We start from the raw sequence: 13,271 nt of genomic DNA on the forward strand, positions 1-13,271 counted from the left end.
TCTGATAAGTTATCCATTTTAGAAGAAAGAATAACTCTGTACTGTTTTTGATAGTATAAAATATTGGGTGTTTGTAATGCAAAAGATATTTTATGAGGCTTAATGCTAATGCTTAGAACAATTCACCAAACCAAGTTAGTTTATGAATAATTAAGAAATAATGTGAAAAGAAATGCTAGGGCATGATACAGGAAGATACTAGCAGAAGAAAATATTAGAAAATTAATCAGTCTTTAAAATTCTTGTGAAAAGGTTTTTCTATAAATACAGGTTTCTTCAAAATTGGGCAGATAACAAAAACACCTGGCAGATATTTTAAATCATAGACTTAAAACCCTAATATTATTAATTTATAATGAGTGTATTTGGAGAAAGAACTTCTGTCTCTAATGTGCCCATATATGTTATTGCTTTTTATTTCTCTCCATATTTCAAGCAGATTTACCCACAAAATGAAAGCTAACCCAACTGGTGTTCTTGGATTCTTTCTTATGGGAATAACAGATGATCTCACACTCCAACTCCCCATCTTCAGGCTGTTTACCTCAATGTACCTTATTACCGTCGTTGGAAATGTGCTCATCATTCTTAATGTCAGCATTGATTCCCATCTCCTAACACCCATGTACAATTTTCTCACCAATCTATCCTTTAATGACATCTGTTTAAGCACAATTATCATTCCAAAGATGCTGGTGAACATTCATACACAGGATCAGAGCATCACATATACAGGCTGTCTCACTCAAATCTGTTTTATCTTGTTTTTTGGTACTTTGGAAAGTTGTCTTCTTTCAGTAATGTCATATGACCGCTCTATTGCCATATGTCATCCCTTGAACTACACAACAATCATGAATCCTCAAACCTGTGGTCTTCTAATTCTACTTTCTCTGACCATTAGCCTTGTGAACACTGGATTGCTTGTTCTGATGGTGTTGTGCCTGTCCTTCTGCACAGACCTAAATATTCCTCTATTTTTGTGAACTAGCCCAAGTCATCAAGTTAGCCTGTTCTGACACTATAATCAATTATGTTCTGATATATCTTGCAACAATAATACTTAATGGCATTCCAGGCTCTGGAATAATTTTCTCTTAGACTCAAATTATTTCTTCTGTTATGAGCATATCTCCCATGAAAGGAAGGTATAAAGCCTTTTCTACCTATGGTATGGTATTGTGCAGTCACAAATAATGCATTGGGTTATGTTATGTGCACATTGTTCCCTCAAATGTTGAATCCCTTTATATATTGCTTGAAGAACAAATACATGAAGGTAGCCTTGAAGAAACACATCAGTAAGGCAATGTGTCTTCTCTGATATTTCAATTGCTATGGACTTCTGGAAGAAGCCAAGTTGGAAGGATTAACATGAACAAATTTTGTGATTCTAATTATTACAATCTTATAAAATGAACAGAAGAAATACTACCTAAATTTATATTCTCCATTTTCTTTTAACGTTCTTTGTAAGAGTTCTAAATATCTCTTGTTTAAATAATTACTTTGTCCATCTAAAAATGATTTTCTTGTTTAAAACATAAAATAAAATAATTATTTAGGGATCATAGTTATAGTAATATGTGCCATATGTAAATATGGAAATATAAATGCATTTATAGAAATGCAACAGAGTAAAAGCGATAGATTGATATCTCAAAATTCTGCAAAAACCTACGATAATCAGTGATAAATCTGAAAATTCAATATTTAGCACTTATTAATTGCTTTTGCTCTAAAATATCAAGCATTTATTTTGAAAATTACAATTAATTGTTGCCAGCTGCCATGATCCTACTATTTTTATAGGAAAATAGACATTAAATTACTCATCAATTTCACGCAAAGTTTTTGTCAGTTTTTCTCCATGTGACATATACCCATAGAGTATTTGCCCTGAGATTATCTATATTTTGATAAACACAATTTTGAAATATATTATGTTGCTTTTCTTCTGAAATAGTCAAGGCCATTTTCAATATTTTCTTATTGTGTTTCTTATTGGATTCTGAGTAAGGAGGTGTGGTTTTTTGTTTGTTTCTTTGTTTTATAAATGTTGTACTTGGTCATTCTCCTTTAGAAAACTGACTTAAGGCAAACCAAATTCTGTTATGCCCCACAGATGGGAAAAAGAGTTTCACCATGTCACCTACTTACACAATCCCTCTGTGTAGTGTTTAGTAGTAGGCATTATTACCAAAAGATGTTCTTAGATATATTTCTGGTTGATGCTGCAAGGAAGCTAAATACAGGACACCCACCTTTTCAATATTTTCCAACACCAAGAGGGCAAGCTAGTTTTGAACATTATCCATTGACAGTGATTTCTATAATGGGTTTGTTTGAGTCTGTCACCATAATAAAGAAGAATTAGGTAAAGTATAGAAGGCTAGACAGATGTCCCCACTTTCAGACTGAATATGCAGTAGGATATTGTCTGAACATGTTCTTTGTTGATTCAGTATATTTCAAATACGGATTCTGTGTTTGGGTGTGTGTCTGTGTGTGTGTGTCTGTGTGTGTGTGTCTGTGTGCGTGTGTCTGTGTGTGTGTAGAAAGTTGGCTAAAATGACTTTAGGGGAGGATATACAAAAGTGATAGTGATTAGGAAGGAAAAGAGTGAAGAGAAATCATATTTATACTCCATAGATAATACACAGTTATATGTACATAAAATTTACACATTTTATTTTATTGTAAATTCTTTATAAATTACATTGATAATTAAATAAATGTATAAAATAAATGTATATATGACCCTGTAAATCAAAGAATACATAGGGATCTAAAATTTATTAATGTTATGATAAAACTTGAATGCCCACTTCATCTGAGGATTTTCATTAACATAAGATTCAGACCCCTCATTATACCTCTAAAATTGTTTCCATAGAGGCTTCCCTGACTAATATACCCATTTTAAATGTAAATGATAGGTAATTTTTAACTTTTCCTTGGAAGAGACAAAAAAGTCTATTCAGCTCAAGTACCTTAATAAAGGCCAAATAACAATTAAATCAACTTCCAATTTAGTTAATCAATTAGTTTATTGCAGTCACTTAAAAAGTATGGACAAGGGGTTTCTTAAAAAAGATGGAAGTCCCATAACTGCTGATAAAGAGGACTTCTTCCCATCAGTTCTGAAAATACTGTTAAGTCTGAGAGCATCAAACAATCCCTCCCATTAACTTCTTCAGAGGATGAATTTTATGTCATAAATGCTGCTATTTTGCTTCCTATAACCTGATTTCATCCCTTTAGTACAATTAACCCTTCCTCCATAACTGCTGCAATTACCAACATCAAGAGTGCCTAGGCAGTCACAAAACCACCTGATCCCATCACTCCATTGTCTTCCAATGTCATCCACCCTGATGCAGTGCTTACCAACCTTGACTGACTGAGCAGAACTGCCAGAGTTCAGTGACTGCATTTCAGTTACAGTATTTTTCAAATGTGTCCAGAGTCAAAGGTCAGGCCCTTACCACATTGAATATATAAGTTACATTGTCTGGCTACTTACTTGACTGAAAAGAGGGAAAAGTCCATCTATGATTGTGGTGAAAAGGTAAAAGAGTTTATTTTCCTCACAACTTCACTTAAAGGACAAGCTACTCACCAAACCCAGGTTAGAGTCAAAGTCTAACAGGATAAATAGTTAATTAATAAAAAATACAAAAAAGAACAATACACCAAGAAAATGGACTTCTTACCTTTGGGGCCAAAGATATTAAAGACAGAAAGTAATTTTCATCTCCTAGAAGATTTCTGTGTCTCCAGCTATGGTATGGTGAATGGCCAGGATCACAAAAACAGCCAACGTTGAGTGAATACAAAAACAAACAAACCAAGAAAACTACTGGCAGATGAACCAAACAAATGCCGCTGTGTGAAGACATAGTACCATAATCCCCAGCCATTACCCTCAAGTATTTGTGTTTTACACTTCTAGTATTTCCAGAGCCCCCTCAGAAGAAAGAAAAAGAACAGCAAATGAAAGGACTAATGAAAATCAGGAAGGCTGGCTGTTTCACACGGATAAGAAAATAACAGTTCCAGAGATGACATCTCTCAGCCTAGGCCAACAAGTTCATGAAACAATTCATCTGGGAAAATCTGCCCTACAATAACTGACAAAAAAGCTGCCAAACCTGTTTGCTGTGTACTTGGAGCATTTAAATCAGGAACACAAAACATGGATCCTCCAGTCTAGAAGTGGATTTTCCAAACAGGAGGTTTACTGTTATATGATGGTTATGGTGTGCAAAATTCATACTGGATATTACTTTTCCTATCACCCATGGAATTAATTGGGAACTTTATACATTGTACCTCCCCAATCTTCAGGCCAGGTTGAGAAAAATAAAATGACATTAAAAGTGGCACTAGTCAAACACCTGTCAGAAACATAACTACCTTGTCCAGAATTCAGCTCTTGTCCTATTTAGAGTGTGTTTCATACCCTGTATTTATGGTTATATTTCTTTTGAGAGCATGTTTAGACACCCATCTTCATTTCATTCAAATGACTCAGGGAATATCCTAGACATTAGAATCTAGAAAAGACATATCATACTGTATTGGTTTTTGAAAGAGCTTCCTGACACTACACAAGAAAATTGACCAATCTTCACCAATTTATTAGTGTTCAAAGTTGCATGGGTGAAAACATGGTTACTCCAAATTCAGCAATGGCTGTGGACCCAATCCAGGAGTGGACCTTGAAATCCATTACAGACCTTTCATTGGAAAATGACCATCTCAAATTGAACTAAGAAAGAGAAAGACAGCTCCGCTCCTATTGGGACTCCTGATGTCTTCCCAATTTGACTGATGAATATCCAAGCCAATACTTAATTAGCATCTCCAGTCCTACTAAATGAATTTATATAGTGGGAATTTTTTCAAAGAAAACACTAATTCCTGGTCACCAATCAGAATAACTAATTATCTCCCCCCAGTAGCTTTATCTCATCTCCTTCTGCTATTGCTTTTTGGGGAAAAGATAGACACGGATTATCCCTCAAACTTCTCATCCTGTGCTTGCACTAACCACAGCAGCACAACACAATGTTGATTTTGGAAATGGCCCACCTAGTGACAGCCTGTGAACAAGTGACTAGAGTAGAAAATAATTACTGTGGAAGAACCTATAACTTATGTATTATATACTGCTTTTGAATATGTGGACTTTACCACAAAGCAATCCTAAAAGAACCTCTCATCAAGGGATTATGAATCGAAGCTGCAATAGGATTTAAAATGGAAAACCAGTGAGGAACTATATAGGTAATTTTTTTCTGATATTCCCCTTCTCAAAATGCTACTATTAGTAAATACCTGCCATAAGCAATTTAACATTTATCTCCATGTTAGGACTGCTGAATATGCCTGTGTGCATGCCATATGGAATAGACTGGAGTAGGAAAGACTAGCTAAACCTTATTAGCAACACCAAAGTGATATGGTACCTTGGCCACTTGTTTAGGTCATGAGAGGAGAGCAATGTGTGAGAAAAGGAATGAGCTCTATCATAATAGTTAAATAAGCATTACCTCCAAATGATATACACTGTCTCTGCCCCAAGGACATTTACATCTGCTACCCAGGAGACAATTGCAAACTAATATAAGACACTGTCTATACTTCCATCAGACTTGTTAAGAATGTTTTACAGGGTCCATGACCACTGATGCCACTGCAATAAACACCCAACAAGTTCAACATAAAACACTCTCTACTCACATCTAGGAAAACTTAGCTATATTCAGAAAAATATAGTCACTCTTAAAGATAGTTTTTAATATATTATGAAGGTGGATAGGAGAGAATAGATAAGACTTTGTGGAAAAGACTATTAGACACAGATTTACTTTTTTATTTGATGATTCTTTTAAGGAACTATATTTATTGCCCATTTCTAAGCATGGATTCACTTGCTTCCTATGAGAGATAACCTTTTGAAATAGCTCAAAGAGTAGATAGTTTCTCTTAACAACTGGACCACTGGAGGCAGGGTTTAAATGAGTCTACCCAATCCAAGATAAATGATAAGTAGGTATTAAATAGGGAAACACTTAGAAAGCTAAGTCTAAATAACTGCGAGAGTATTCCTGCTTAAGAAGATGCAATATCTACCATTGCAATGCTCTGTGAAACCCAAGAGAGCACAAGCCAGACCCTCCTCTACCTGAAACCTTGCCCAATGTGAGGCCACCAAACAAAATTTCACTGACGAGTCAAGATGCCACTAATATTCCCCTTTTGTCTATATAAGAGTGTTTTAATCATGATACAAAAACTATATACAATGATAAAAATATTAATTACAGTCTAGCAGAAGAAAAGGTCATAGCATACACAAATTTAGACCTACAAGCAGAAGGAGCAACATTAAGCAATAAACACATACTAAATATCCTGTTCTGAGGCAATGGCATACAATAGAGTTTACTCTGATTGCTGTCTTATTCTGGAAAATCTAAGTCTCCTAATACTATGTTCTTTCTAATAAAAAAGAGGTTATTAGATGTGACTATCTAGTCTTTAACCTCGTCAAAGACCTGAGAAGGAAAATAACATTACAAAGGTAAGCAGGAAGTACAAGCACGTGACTTCCTAAGAGTGCAAGCAACAACAGAAACAACAGGCTACCGAACAGTCACTCAAGGTTTCACAGTAATGCTGGGGCAACCATCTTTGGTTATGGCATAGCATATCTGACAGACCATCTCAGAAGCAGGAAAACTGAAAGACTGTCCCTGACTTAGCAAGATTCAGCAGTCTCTTTAAGTTTATTCCCTGTTAGCCCAGTAAGGACAGTATATAGAAAGTCAGTGCTATGATAACCTTCCTATATACAATTTATAAATGACTAAGAAAGGAATCAGGGAAACAAAATATTTCACTACTGCCTCAAAAAATATCTTCTAGTGACTCTAACCAGGCAAGTGAATGACTTATATAATAAAGATTTTAAAATATTGACTAAAGTTAAGATAATATAATATGGAAAGATCTCCCATGTTCATGGATAGGTAGACTTACTATAGTACAAATGGGAATTATACCCAAAGCAAATGGATTCTACATAATTTATAATGAAATTCCAGCATAGATCTTCACAAATCTTGAAAGAACTATTTTCAGTTTCATATGGAAACACAAAACCACAAGCCGAACTAAAAAATCCACAACTAAAAGTAAAACAAAAATAAACGGATAAAAACTGTGGGAATTATCACCGTCCAAAATTTTAAATTTACCTACAAATTCATACTAATAAATACAGCATGGCATTGGCACAAAACAGATACATGCCAACGGGATTGAATTAAAGCCTCAAATGTCAGTTCACACATCTGGGGGCACTTTTTTGTATAAAGATGCAAAATAAGAGAGAGAAACACACACTAAAATAGCATCTTAAACAAATGGTGTTGTTAAATGGGATGGCTGCATGTACAAAAATTCAGATAGATCCAACATTAATATCTTGCAGAAAACTCAACTCCAAATAGATCAAAGGCTTAAAAATAAGGTCATACCCAGTGAATTGTATAAAATACAAAGTGGAAAAGAATTTCTGAATGGAACATAAATAGGAAAACTACTAAGAATATACCTGTAGAAAGAAGCAGACTACATAAAGGGAGAGAGTTTTGGGTAACAATACCTCCAATAGAGGGTTATTAGTTAAAATATATGTGAAAGTTAAAAAGAAGACATCAAATGACCCACATATAACTGATTTAATGTTGGTATATAGATACTAAGCATAGATTATTGAAAGAGAAAACACAATGGTTGAGAAGCTCTTAAATATTCAACATCCTTAGTCATCAGAGAAATTACATTGATATTTAATTTTAACATCAATGAATCATATGGTGGCACATGCTGACAAGGATATGGAGTTAGAAGAAACCCCCATCTATTTTGTACAGCCACTATGGAAATCAGTGCAGTATTTGCCTGGGGAGATGGGAATAAATCTACCTTAAAATCTATCTATATCATTATTGGGCCTAGCCCAAAAGGATGTTGAATTCTCTCAGGGACATTTACTAAACAATGTCCATTGGTTACTCTATGGTAACCAGAAATTGGAAACAACTTAGACATCTAGCAATGAATGAATGAATAAAGACAGTGTGGTTTAATTATACAACAGAGCATTATAGAGATATTAAAATCATGAAGTTGACAGAAAAATGGAGTTAGAACAATCTGAATGAGGTAAAATACACAAAAAGACAAATATACTTATGTTGTGATTTCAATAGGAATAGCTGACATAGGCTCCTATATTTGGAAGGCTGGTGATCAAGGTGTGCTACTATCAGCAGGTATGAACAAGATGTGGCCTTGTTGTAGGAAGTATGTCATTGGGGGTTGGGCTTTGACTTTTCAGAAGCTGAATTCAGATAGAGTGTCACTCTTTTCCATCTGTCTGCTGACTCAGATGTAGAACACTCAGCTCCTCCAGCATCATGATTGCCTGTGTGCAACAATGCTTCCTCGCATGACAATAATGTACTAAACTTAAGAATTCAAGTAACCCTCAAATAAATGTTGTCTTTCATAGGAGTTGCCATGGTCAAGACATTTCTACACTTATATAAAACCCTAACAAAGACATGGTATGTTTGCCTATATATGCATGTTGGTTTTTAAATAAGTAGGTTACATTCCATATAACCACAAAGGTTAGTATGGAATAATTGTTCATTGGGATGATATAATATCTTCCCTTGTCAGTGCGGAGGCCTATGCAATATATGGGGCCTTGGGTAGTATTTATCCCTAAATATAGACTTTGAGTGCCCGATCATACAATGAGGGATGGTCTCTCAGGCTGGACTCATGTGGGAGGGCCTAGGCCCTGCCCTGGATGAAATGACAGACTCTGGACATCCACCATTTAGGGCCTCACCCTCACTGGGGATCGTAGTGGAGATTGGGTGGGAGACTGGAGGACCCGGTGTGGAGGGTGTGGGAGAAGGGGAGGGAGGAAGCTGGGGTTGACATGTGAAACAAGGTTGTTTCTAACCTAAATAAAAAATGAATACACAAAAAATAATATGAAAAAATGATATTTATTGAAAGATAACAGGGGCACAGGAAACATAGAATCAAAAGGTTATTCTCCAGCACTCCAAGATGTGTCACTTGGATTACTTTAAAAAAAGTTAAACAACAATGACTAGGCAGGATTTGGGGGATCAAGACAATGCTGGGAAGCAGAAGGAAGAGATGCCAGAGAATGCATTAAAGCAACACGGGCATTACAAATTAAAGGTAACCTAGACACAAAAAGGAACATAGATTAAAGGATACAGGTTAACTTAACTTATAAGAGCTAACAATAAACAGTCCTAAACTATTGTCCCAAATTTCACAACTAATGAGTCATTGTGTCTGGTGAGACAGTGAAATGCATACAACAGGTAGGAGAAGAGGGAGGTAAAAGACAGATATGGGGAAGGACAGTTAAAACTAAGGGCCATTTGAAGCATCATATGTAGACTCAATGCTGTAAACTTCATATATATCTCTAAATGAAATCCCCATATCTAGGAATGGGTTATATTTAATTGCATTGTTGGCCAAAAGGGCTCCATCAGAACCCACAAACTATCCAGACTGCTGAAAGGGCTACATATTGTTTTCCAAAATCTCATGATGGCAAGGTGCTATTGTTGATGACAACAACTATATAACTTGATGAAAACCAAGAAGTTAAGCTAGTGTTTACCTACAGCCTTTATCCCTACTGACTAGTGTTCATGATACTGGAAAGTACATTGCACAATCTCCCAAGGAAGAAAAGAAATAACTAACCCAGCTACAAGCCCTTTGATCTACAATGATGACCTACTGGTAATATGTGGATTTGCAATCATAATCACTAGTGGATTTGTGAACACCTCCCTTCTTCATGCGGGGATATTTTCTGTATTAAGCATGGGGCTTATGAATACTTTCATAACCACTGTGAATTTGTACATGTAGCTCTTTTGATTGTATTCATTCACTGCCTCTTTCCTGTGAGCCTCTGTGTTAATCACCATCTACTGCTAATAAACTTTCTCTGATAAGGGTTGAAGATGATTTGGTCTCTATGTATAAGCCACTAGGAAGACAATTTAATATCAATTTCAAATAATTTTATAACTGTATAGTAGAAGACAAAACTTCATCCCTAATAACTAGTTTTTACAGGCTTGAATTTGCAATTTGCACTACTAGGTAGAAAAAGTCGAAAACCCTGTGAAATATAATGCCCTGCCAAAAATTGCCCACTTGTCCAATAATGTTAAAAAAATTGTAGAGCTAACAAACTACTTCCTGACTGCAGTAAATAAGCACTGTTTCACGAGATGAAGCTCATCTGTGGCATAACTGTATCTCTAAGAAATTATGACTAGACAGGGCTAAATCATCTGATTGAGTACTAGCCTAATATCTACATATTCTATGACTCTCTGCTTCATGATTACTTATATTTATCCATGATTTTCATCTGTATGCTACCCTCCCACCTCCTAATGTCATTTGACCCTACCTGTATCACTTCCCTTTGAACGTTCCTGTCATTGTTTTAATAGCCTTTTCCCACAATACCCCCACTCTCTTACTAATTCTTTGACCTCTGTGGGTATTTGAAATGAAACTTCTGTACCTGAAGTTAAAAGCTAACATTCAGAAAGGAGAGAAAACATCTGACATATTTTTTCTGCGTCTGAGCTATCTCAATTGGAATAGTTGTTTCAAGCTCATTCCTTTACCTAAGAATTAATTTTTACTTATTTTATAAATAGTGGGATAATATTTTATTGTGTAAATACACCACACTTTTTATCGATTCATATGTCTTGATGTATAGGAGGCTTGCATTCTTATTGTGAATAGAGTATCAAAGACTATGATCAAAAAGTTACCTATGTAATAACAGAGTATTTTTGGTTTATGCCAAAGAATATCTTAACAGAGTAATATGATAGAACTTTAGATTTGTATTTTTATTTACTTTTTTGTGAAAAGGTTTTTCTTTATAGCACTGGCTGTCCTAGAACTGTCTATGTATATCAGGTTGGCCTCAAACCCAAAGAGTTCTGCCAGCCTCTGACCTCTTGATGGTGGGATTAAATGTGTGCACCCTCTATGCTTTTGATCATGTAGTAGATATTTACTTAGAGTTTTAGGGAAGTACCAAAATGAGTTCCATAGTGGTGCCATCTGATTGTATTTACATCACGAGTGAGTAATTGCTCTGCATATTTTATATCAATCACTGGCATTGTCAGTATTTGCTTTCAGTTTTATGTTATTTTTCTTGATCTTATGCACTATGACTTTAGTAGTATAAAATCTCAATGCAATGTTACTTTTCACTTCCTTGATGGTTAAAGATGATGAACACTAAATATATTTCATCTTTAGAGACCACCATATTTTGTTTCATAGCCTAATTTGGTAATTGGTGTCAGTTTCTCTCTCTCTCTCTCTCTCTCTCTCTCTCTCTCTCTCTCTCTCTCTCTCTGTCTCTCTCTCTGTCTGTCTCTCCTTCTCTCTGTTTTCAAGACTATAGCTCTATAATAGAGCTTGAAGTCAGGTACAGTGATGCCTCTGGATGTTCCTTTATTGTGCAGGGTTGTTTTTTGCTATCCTGGGTTTTCTGTTTCTCCATATATGGTTGATTATTGTTCTTTAAAGGTCTGTGAACAATTGTGTTGGCATTTTGATGAGAATTGCATTGACTCTGTAGATTGCTTTTCACAAGATTGTCATTTTTACAATGTTGACCATACCAATCCATGAGCATGGGAGAACTTTCCATTTTCTCATACCTTTTTTAATTTCTTTCTTTAAAGACTCAAAATTCTTGCTATACAGGTCTTTCACTTGTTTGGTTAATGTTACCCCAAGGTATTTTTTTGTGTTTGTGGCTATTTTAAAGGGTGATGTTTCTCTGATTTCTTTCTCAGTCAATTTGCCATCTGTATATAGTAGGGTTACTGATGTTTTTGATTTAATATGTATCCTGTCACTTTGCTGAATGTGCTAATCATTTGTAGGACTTCCATGGTAGAGTTTTTCAAGTCACTTACGTAAACTCTCATATCATCTGCAAATAGTGAGTGTTTGACTTCTTCCTTTACAATCCCCTTGATCACCTTTTGTAGTCTTATTTCTCTGGCTAGAACTGCAAGTACAATATTGAAGGCATATGGAGAGAGGAAAGTTGTCTTGTTCCTGATTATAGAGGAATCATCTTGGTTTACTCTGCATTGCTTTTATTATGTTCAGGTATGTTCCTGTTTTCCATGATCTCTTCAGGACCTTTACCATGAAGGGGTGTTGGATTTTGTCAAAGACTTTTTTAGCATATTGTGAGATGATAATGTGGTTTTTCTTTTGCAGTTTGTTTACATGGTGGATTACATTGATAGATTTCCATGTGATTTTTTTCTATTTCTAACGGAGCTCTGTAAAAAGAATTGTTCTCTAATGTTAATCTGTTTATTGTGTCATTTCTTTGGTTATTTTATGTTTGCTTGTTTTATCATATTCCAATGTTTTTTATTTACCTTATTTTATTATTACTTCCTAGAATAGAGCTTGTTTTGTAATGAGACACAGAATTGTGGTGGAACTGGATGGGGGTAGGATGAAGAAGACAAAGTATTGTCAGGATACATTATACAAAATACATAAATTCAATAATAGGAAACAAATAATAAATAGTTTTGTCAGGTTTGATTCAGCTGACTAACTGGAAAAGAAATTTTAAAAGTACATCGAATATTAATAATATTTTTCAGAATAAATGCATAAATGTGAAAGCATTATGAATTAGTGATGAGTTTTGAGGGTTTCAGAAACAAACTGTTAATGTTTACGAATTTTATGTATTAAAATGAAAACAAGAAATGATATTAATTGTTTGTATTTTAGATATATGACATTTAAAGTTCATATAAGAAATGATTAAGGAAAGAATGAAAAGTTTGGCAGAATCCATTTTCCAAAACAAGAAATTATTTACATAATAAAATATGACAAAATAAGTGCAGAGAGCAAACAGAAGCTAAATCAATAACTAAAAATTTAATAATCAACATAAAAGAGGACAGAAAAGATCAGCCTTTGGCAGATGACATGACTCAGGTTTTTAAACTCTGAACCAGAAGGGCAGATGCAGGAAAAACTCTTTATTCAAGGCTAGTCCTGTTTCTACAGTGATGTTTAGGGTAGTCTACATA

At 34.9% G+C, this 13,271-nt stretch overlaps 2 pseudogenes; one reads left to right on the forward strand and one right to left on the reverse strand.

Annotated features, from left to right (window-relative positions):
- The first annotated feature begins 452 nt into the window (after positions 1-452).
- LOC106022724 lies at positions 453-1,324 on the forward strand (annotated as a pseudogene).
- Positions 1,325-6,369: 5,045 nt separating this feature from the next.
- The window catches only part of LOC121136475, a 60,060-nt pseudogene continuing 53,158 nt past the window's right edge, over positions 6,370-13,271 (reverse strand).

This window comes from Mesocricetus auratus, unplaced genomic scaffold, assembly GCF_017639785.1.
Source record: "Mesocricetus auratus isolate SY011 unplaced genomic scaffold, BCM_Maur_2.0 Super-Scaffold_100282, whole genome shotgun sequence".
Taxonomy (NCBI): Eukaryota; Metazoa; Chordata; class Mammalia; order Rodentia; family Cricetidae; genus Mesocricetus; species Mesocricetus auratus.